Here is a 9485-nt window from a genome sequence, read left to right as displayed (position 1 = left end):
ATCCCGACGATCCCTCGTAGGCCACGGCTAACATGAGTGGTTTTCCTGGGCCTCTCCTCCCTTTTCGCAAAACCCGCACTGATCAAGTGTGGTGAAGTATGGCCAATCAACACCACGACTCGGGGAGGTCTTCATTCAACAGTGGATTGATACATTTCTGTATATTACTGTCTACATTTAAACAGATAGAATTGTCATAAACTCTAACCAGAGCATCATGTGAAAGTCGGGTGCAATTGTGAGCCTATACTGGGTGCAATTTGTCACATTTCCAATGGGGGAGAATGAAATAGACTTTTACCAACACGCACTGACCAGCGTGGTGAAGTATGGTCAAACAACCCCCATAAACTATACGAGGTGAGACGGCCTTCATCCAATAAAATACTGACAAATAACTGAATATGATAATTGAACATGTAAGAGGTAATATTAACTAAATGTGGTGTACGCACTTTCAAACTAATCGTATTGCACTTTATCCTGGGAAGTCTCACTGAGTCTCAATACTCGTTTTCAGGAGAGTGCTGCTACATTGGGAAGTTTGGGGCAAAATTCAAATCACCATTATTTGGCTTCTCGTTGGGAAGAAACCGGACAACCCACAGAAACCCCCCACCAAAGCATAAGAGGGGGTTACACTCAAACCTCCGTATCGGGAAATCCAAGAATCCATCTCTGTGCTCTCATTTGCTGGTCACCTTGCAGCCAGCCCCAACCCTGCATCACCTGCAATTCCCTAAGTTGTCTCCCATTCAAGTACCAACCAGACTTAGCCCTGGCATTTTCAACTCAACATTTATTTTTGTTACATTGGGGGGCAGTGGGAGGAACAAAAAATCACCACCGGCGAAAAACAATAAACAGAACCGGGGAAATCCCTCCAACCCCCTGTATCCGTATGCCACTTGCAGGTGTATTAACTAGTAAAGCGATTGCTGTACCCAGTATTCTGTCAGAACACAAGCTACGCTTTCTTTGTTTTTTGGGACTCGTATGAAGAGAATGAATTCGTCGAAATGTCCATCGATGTCGTCAAAATTTGGTTCTGCACCATACAAGACACCGTGAAATGTTCGTCGCATTTAGATGCTTATATAACCGGAGCACGGCTAACATCAGTGTTGATTGATATCTGCAATGGTCATGGGCTCCCCTTTCTGTTTACCAACCAACCCGCACTGCCCAGCGTGGTAAAGTATGGTCAATCATCACCCACGCTCGACACGGCGTTGGGAGGCTTTCGCCAAGCAGAGGGATGGCAAAGTGGTGTGAACTACAATAGATAATTTAAAATATGTGAATGATAACATATCCATTGATGTCTTAAACAACACAATGTACAGGAGATTATAATCTGGTGTGCGTGACCAATAAGTATGTATAGGCAGTTACAATTGTGGGAGTAAGACTGTCACAGGACTCGCATTTATATGATGCGTGCATTATATTAAAAATGTAAAGAGCCCAGCCATACAATTACGTACGCACGTCACCGCTGGTGGAAATTTGTTGCCATCCCCAGCACCTCCGATTAGCACGGCTGGCTACGTACAGTGTGAAAGAAGTTCAAAATACGCACATGTAGAGAGCCCAGAGAGGGCGTTTTGGCCTACTCTTCCAGACTGACCAAACATCTTGGAAGAGCGGGGAGTGCCCAATCACGACCTATCGATCGACTGTGGTGTACCCATGCATACTGCTGTTTGGATGGAGTTGGTGGGGGGCATTTAAACTGGCGCGCTGGGAGATGGAACGGGCAACCTCTGGATCGCAAGTCGAGTGCGCGAACCATTACACAACACACGGTAGCGACGAAGCGCTTATACTCCCCATAAACTACATAACTCAGGAGTCTTTTGCAATCAATTAAATACAACATCCGTATATGTACAGTATGTTAAATTTAAACCCAACTCTCTGATAAAAATCAGCCGGAGAATTAATCTCGCAGCGTATATTGCGCCGTGCGTGGAGCGCACCGCAACATTTACACTCACACAATGACCACTTGCGCGTGTGAAATACACTACTTGCATGGTTGCCAACGATAACGTCCACAGCGCTTACTAATGCCTCTGCCATATCCCGTATGCTCGCGCAACACTTTTCCATTCTCCCCCTACAGCCTATATCGTGTGATGCTTTCCTGGGATTATAACACTACTATTGCATGGGTCACCAGCATCATCATCCCCCACGCTTTCCCGTTTTCCAGGAATCAAACAAGCAGCCAGCTAACCAACTTGGAAATGCGGTATTTAAAAATACGGGCATGCAGTATTAACAATGCCTATGACCTAATCCCCCGCAATTTTACAATTCCGTTGTGGGGCTACGTTGTTGCAACTGTACTTAATCGTTGCATTGTACTTCTATGCTCCCACCACAATACTCACCGCCCACCAACTCGCGCTGGCCAGCGTGGTAAAGTGTTATGGATAGGTTCTCATGTAGAAGGGGGTTGATCAAAAGGCTGGTCGTACATAATGTTATTTAACTCCATCTAAACGTCTCCCAGTCTAAATATTTAATTGGGGATCCTGCATTTGGGATTTTTGGCCAATCCCTTTTGAGTGTCTATTAAACAAAAATAGCGATTGAGCAACAGGCCTAAAAACGCCAAGCAGTCAGCAACAAACGGCGCCATCAAAGTTGTAATAAATAAGTTAACATCTTTCTTGAATTGCCACGGAAGATGCTGAAAGAGAAGTTTTTGACTTGCAGTATTGGTGGTGGTGAATCCAGTATTTTAACAAGACCTCGCGTGGGAGGAAACGTGAGAAAACACAACACGGATATCAGAGGAGGAGCAGCACTCGACACTGCCATCTACTGGCCACACCTCGCAGTTCTGACAGTAAACCCATGGTAGTCTGGGCTTCTTCAACAGAGGCAGAGCTACAACATCATGAACGCTCTCCTGAAGCCCTCTCGTGGCGATCACACCTGGACATTGGCACCGAGCTCCAGAACGTATGGCTGCAATCATACGCGAGAATAGAACCAGGCGGATCTCGCACTCCCAGGCATGACAACACAGAGCAAATCCTGTTGGTCACCCGCCCATCTAAGTACTGACCAGGATCAAATTTTCGTAGCTTGCTGGGGCTCGTTAGGTGGTGTAGCTTACGAGTAGACATCGTAGCGGCCAATGTAAATGTAAATAAAACACTTGAAAGAAAATTGGCGGCGGCGCCCACTCACGCCAATTTGGTAGAAGCGGCGTCTTTTTTTGTTGTTGAAATGTTAATGGTGTGCACGGGGGCGGGGGGGTGGTCGGGTTTCACGCTTTGAAGCGGAATCACGTGGAGGCGGCTCGCTAATGAATGGCACGGTGTGGTGGGGCCGCCGTGGTGGCATTCGGTCGCATTTGCAGCGCGGTGCAATATGCCCGGCTGAAAATAAAGAGCATTGAATCGGATAACCCGGTGGTGGGCAACGGCACCGATTGTCATTCACATCGTTCGCTCTTGTTGCATGTTCATGCGATGGACAACCCGAAGGGATGGATCAAGACGGTGGACGGAGCCCGACAAGAAGAAGCTAAACGGGCCAGAGGAGCTGCCAAAGAAGGACGCGTGGATATTCGGAGCCACTCGAGCGCTCCTCGAGAGATGCGTTGGCCACACTCGAGTAAACCCGCTCACCCTCCGGTCAATTGATACATTTTTATTTATTTTGTGGCAAACGTATCGTGGCTTGATTATTACCCAGCCCATTTTTTGTCAATCCACTGCTCGATGAGTGCCTCATCACGCGAATCATGGGGTTTCTATTTGACCATATATACTTAATCGAGATTAATTGTATACGTTGGCGGTCGGGACCAATATTATGATTCATAATTAATTAATTGTGGGTTAGGTACTGTAAAAAAAATGGCCTGACCCAAAATAAACCAAAAAACTTAATAAAGAGGCCAACAATGAAAATGAATACGATACAGTAAATGCATACGCCGACTCGTGCGTGTATTGTACAGGTCGCAAAATTTCCACTCAATGGCACTTTCCATGAATAACTTATTAGCCTACATTCTGAGTGTTTAATTACACTCAATGTTTATATAGACTGGTGGCTTTTACTCTTTGGTTCTTTCGGTAAAGTCACGTAGGTAGAACAATTAAACAAAATAAAAATAATATATCACGACGTTTCGATCGCAACACAAGCAGTCGTCCTCGGGTGGAAAAAAAATATCCAGCAGTGGAACTTGGCCTCTGCAAGGTAAGGTAAAAGGTAAAAACAACGAGCCTACCTTTGCCCTACCTTTTACCTTACCACAATACAATCACTCTACCCTACCTTTTACCCTTTAGCAGGTAAGGTAAAAGGTAAAAACAACGAGCCTACCTTCCCTTACCTTTTACCTTACCACAATACAATCACTCTACCCTACCTTTTACCCTTTAGCAGGTAAGGTTAAAGGTAAAAACAACGAGCCTACCTTTACCCTACCTTTTACCTTACCACAATACAATCACTCTACCCTACCTTTTACCCTTTAGCAGGTAAGGTTAAAGGTAAAAACAACGAGCCTACCTTCCCTTACCTTTTACTTTACCACAATACAATCACTCTACCCTACCTTTTACCCTTCAGCAGGTAAGGTAAAAGGTAAAAAGCAACAGGCCTACCTTTTACCCTACCTTTTACCCTTACCCCATAGAAATTACCCAATTACAGGGTAATTACTGGGGTACTCCACATGAAAAAGGTTTATAACGGTAAATGTTAGGTAGAGCGCTTTATTCATATAGAATACTCTGGATGATTCCAACTTTACACGCTTGTTGTCATTTTTGTTGTTGTTGTTGTCGTATCCTCAAATCTTGTAACGCAATTTTAACCCACTTCCCAATGTCGTATCGACTGCAAACTTGGTATACTTATGTCATACTGATGACAATACTATATTATATCATAAAAAATGTTTTAACATTATTTTTATATGTTATTTTTTGGCTTGTGTCTAATTGTCCACGGTCAACTGACGTTGGCTGTAATCGGCCATGGTCCCTTACGTTATGGCAAGCTTCGGGGCCACTTCCTGGAGTCGTGGAGTTCTGCCATTACTAGCACATTACATAAAAGCATTAAAAAAAAAAGTTTTTTAAAATATTACTTATTAAATGGAGGCCACGGACTGCGCCACGGAGCTTTTAGCGGTAAACAAGGTACCGTATTTACCGGGTAATACTTCGTGCTACCTTTACCCTACCGGGTCATTCTTCCGAGCTACTTTACCCCTTGGCATGTCGATATCTTTACCCTTTACCTTAACCCTTTTACCCGGTAAAAAGGGTAAATTACCTTACCTTGCCGAGGCCTAAGTGGAACTGCTGAACCAGCGAGAGATCTGTTACAACTTACGTGACTGTTACAACTTGTTGCAAAAGCTCTCACTGGTTCAGCAGTTCCACTCCTGGATTATTTTTTCTGCCTGAGGACGACCGCTTGTGTGGCGATCGAAACGTCGTGATATATTTTTATTTAGTTTTTCTACCTACGTGACTTCACCGAAAGAACCAAAGAGTATGGTTTCCTGCATTCACGAAAGCTTAAAATCAAGATTAGACTGGTGGCTTTTAAACGGAAGTACACAACAAACTAGAAGATTACAAGCTACGACGACCGAATGGGCCCTATGTTGCAGTATTGGAATGTGCTCTAGATCTATATATATAAAATCGCAAATCTGTCTGTCTGTCTGTGTGTGTGTCTGTGTGTGTGTCTGTCTGTCTGTGTGTCGCCGGACCATACGCAGTTTCATTGGACGAAATGTGAGGGATTTGCGAGACACGATTGGTCCGTTTGGTTTTCCATGGCGGTTGCCCCTGGCAACGGGTAGCGACGCATTCGCTGCGGGGTGGACGCCATTTTTAATTCCCGTAAAAAATATGCGCACGCATTAACACGCGACTCTGAGGTAAATTCATCAAAGTTTCACGTCCTCTTCACTCCCCTCCCACCCCAATGTGTGCAATTACTATTATAGGGTCGGTAGATAATACAATTATAGAGATTAGACAGTATTATTGTAGCGCGGGGGGGGGGGGGGAACGGCACCCGTACCCAGCCTCAGCCGGGTGGGCAATTTAGGCGAGGCCGGAGGCTCTGCACGGTACTAGGCCTCGACACCCACCACGCGACTCTGAGGTAAATTCATCAAAGTTTCACGTCCTCTTCACTCCCCCCCCCACCACAATGTGTGCAATTACTATAATAGGGTCGGTAGATAATACAATTATAGCGATTAGACAGTATTATTGTAGCGCGGGGGGGGGGGGGGGTAACGGCCCCTGTACCCAGCCTCAGCCGGGTGGGCAATTTAGGCGAGGCCGGAGGCTCTGCACGGTACTAGGCCTCGACACCCCACCACACTATAGGCCGTACATATTACTGCACAGCGGCCCAGGAGATCGTGGCTGGGGGGGGGCAGGGGTAGCAGCCCATCTGTGTATATATGTAAGGTTATTAAGAAATATATTTTTCACCCGGGCAACGCCGGGTACTTATGCTAGTAAGTGTATGAAACTGTTTCCACTTAAAAACTGTTATGAAATGCACCTGGACATATCATTTCAAACCCCATATGGATTTCAGCACAGTACCAAAAAATAACGTTTACACGAACACGATTGTTATGTGTGCTGTAATATTACAAAGGGTACTGGGTCACACATTGTCAGTTCGGCTTATCAATCATACATACATTTGGTGCCTTTAGAGAAAACCCCCAACCCTCAGTCGGGATATCAAATGCTATACAGGTAGGGCAGGGGAATGACCAAAGTGCACTCTCTATTGTAAAATACGAGGTAAAAAAACAACAACATGAGACCACTGTTTTGAGTAAGAAATGTTTATTTTTAGTCAACCACCTGAAACTCAAGACCCTCATGCGGAAGTATTCACAACGACAATTTCTGTACAGCAAAGTGATTCAAAATAAACCACGTGATAATCATGGCAACTGTTCGGGGCTCCATAATTCAATAGCAGCCACGAAATAACCAGCAGTCTTGTTCTCTCCACTTCTGGATGAATGCCTACCCACGCCGTCACCACGCAATGCCACAATCTTACAATCCCATAAACTATATCGTTCTCGCGCATGAGCTATTCTCATCACTCCAACTCCTCGGCGGTCGTTCTCTCAGGCATTATCCTTCCACTGGCTGATACTCTGTCACCTGTATTGTCCAAAAAATAAATGACTAAACAATGTATGACCCTTTATCCATCCACCGCTGGAGGTTGTTTGACTATACGGTGCCACATTGGCAAGGGAGGCTTTGATTGGGGGTTATTTCAGACAGTAGTGGAGGCGTTAACAGACTACAAGGCACATAAGGTAAGGGTAGCATTATGATACATTTACAATTTAAGACTGCTCGTAGGGAGACAGAAGATTAAAAAGTCTTAAGTCCAGATTGCACCGGGACAATTTTCTCAGTGGTGTGAATAATATAATCAGTGGGAGTGAGTTGCGGACACAGCAGAGAAAGAGTGACCTGCCAATGAGAGAAGGTTGCCTGGGGGTCTCGACAGAAGGCCCTTGGGTAAGTTTGAGATGAAAGCACATAAGAGGCGAGCAGAGCCATATGATAAAGGAGAGATAGGCAGGTGGGAGTCCAGAAGGACCTTGAAGGGTGACTTTATCCTTGATTTGGGATACACATAGGGGGTCTTTGGTACCAGAAAGAGTAATGTGTCAATACATTGGAAAAGTGTTGTACTTGTGCGGATATGCATCCTAATGTCTGCTGATCTCATTGAGTGTTATCTGGCTATGGATTTTCAGCTAATAGATGCTATTGATGGTTTCTTAGTAACGTGCGTGAATATCTCCCCGCTTTATACAGTCTCGAAAGTCTAAAGTAACAATGCAAGAGTCAGACTGATGCCTGTGACCAATTGCTTTTTTCTCTGTCCTCTACAAGACTGAAAGTGGCTTTGGCAGTAGCGCCAGCTCGACAGCAATAAACCTGCAATTCAAGGGACTCTCAACTCCCCCGTCAGCCACCCCTTGTGCATTAATAATCGCGGCACAGAGCATTGGTCACGGGCGCTTTTGTGCTCAACAGATGCCACGATCACTAAAACTGTGGCAGCTACAGCGTCTGGCAGAGTTTGAGATATAGATGTACACCAAAACACCGCCGTCGAGTTTCCTCACATATGGAAAATTACAACATGCATTGGCTAAATATCTCAAGCAGACCACGCTTGAAAACGTCTGGAGAATTCTATACTTTTCTGGGCAAAGTAAAAATTAGACATTGCTGTTGATGCTACAGCAGTTTAACAGTTGGCTATGTACGGTGCAAAAGAAGTAAAACATAAAAATACGTACAACACCTCACCTCTTTCTTCTGCTAGACCACGGAGCAATTGTAACGTTGACACCTGACCTCCAAGTTCTGTTCTTACATTATCCCTTCATCTGGCTGGAGGTCTTTATCTTGGTGACTGACATCTGGGTGCCACTCCATATATATACACACATACTGAATGGTTATATCTTTTGCAATACGGCCTTTCATCGCTCTCACAAATAGTAAAGCACACAACCTTTTAGCTGATGATGGACCAATTCACTCAGACATTACGGTTGTATCTATATAATATTCATTATAAATACTCGTGGATATTTATTAGGGGCTAAGTTGCTGGCAGCAAAGGGCAATGCAGCAACATCCACTGGAAAACAGTACTGTACTGTACTTTTATGGTTCCACATTAATGCTCCACGCCTTCACCAACCCACATTGCCAAGTATGGTGAAGTAATGGTCTCCCCTGTCTGGGAAGGCCCTCATCCAGAAGCAGATTGGCAAAGGAGCTGTACATCGACATACTGTATTTACTCTGGCAACAGTTTAGGGAAATCCGAGAGCACAATTGTAAAATAAGCACTCCAGATAATGTGGCTCAAGACTGTTTTGCAGTGATGGTGAAAAAATATATACATTTGAATGTAAAAATAGTTGGGGAGGTGCAAGTAAGGGGGAGGCACTAATGGCAGATACAAAGCGGTGGCTGTTACAGGCTGCTGGTTTTCCAGGCACCGCTGGGATATGCACCCATTTACCTTCCGTTGCTTGGGAAGAAAAATGCACAAGCATTCATTCTAAGGGCAAGGGTGAGGAAGCGAATTGGGGGTGCACGTTGGCCACGGGGCAGGGGTAGTTGCAGTTCGCTGGGGGAGTTTTAGAGGGCTTGAGGGCAATTCTCTTCTGACTATTGAATACGCGTGGAACGGTGCTATGGTGTTATGTTTTTAAAGGCCACATCCCGTAATTGAGACGACTCGCAAACTGGACAGTGTATTTGGCTAGACGTGGCAGGCAAAAAACAAACAAACCTTGAAGTGTTTACTCAGTAAACTGAGTGTGGGTCAGTGCTCATCACATGTTTATGACCTTGAGCCAGTGGTGGAATTACTATTGTCTCACAGTGTCCATACAACGACTGTTG

The sequence above is a fragment of the Lampetra fluviatilis genome, chromosome 24 (genome assembly GCF_964198595.1).
Source record: "Lampetra fluviatilis chromosome 24, kcLamFluv1.1, whole genome shotgun sequence".
Taxonomy (NCBI): Eukaryota; Metazoa; Chordata; class Hyperoartia; order Petromyzontiformes; family Petromyzontidae; genus Lampetra; species Lampetra fluviatilis.
The sequence above is the reverse complement of the archived record's forward strand: the minus strand, read 5'-3'. Positions refer to the sequence as shown.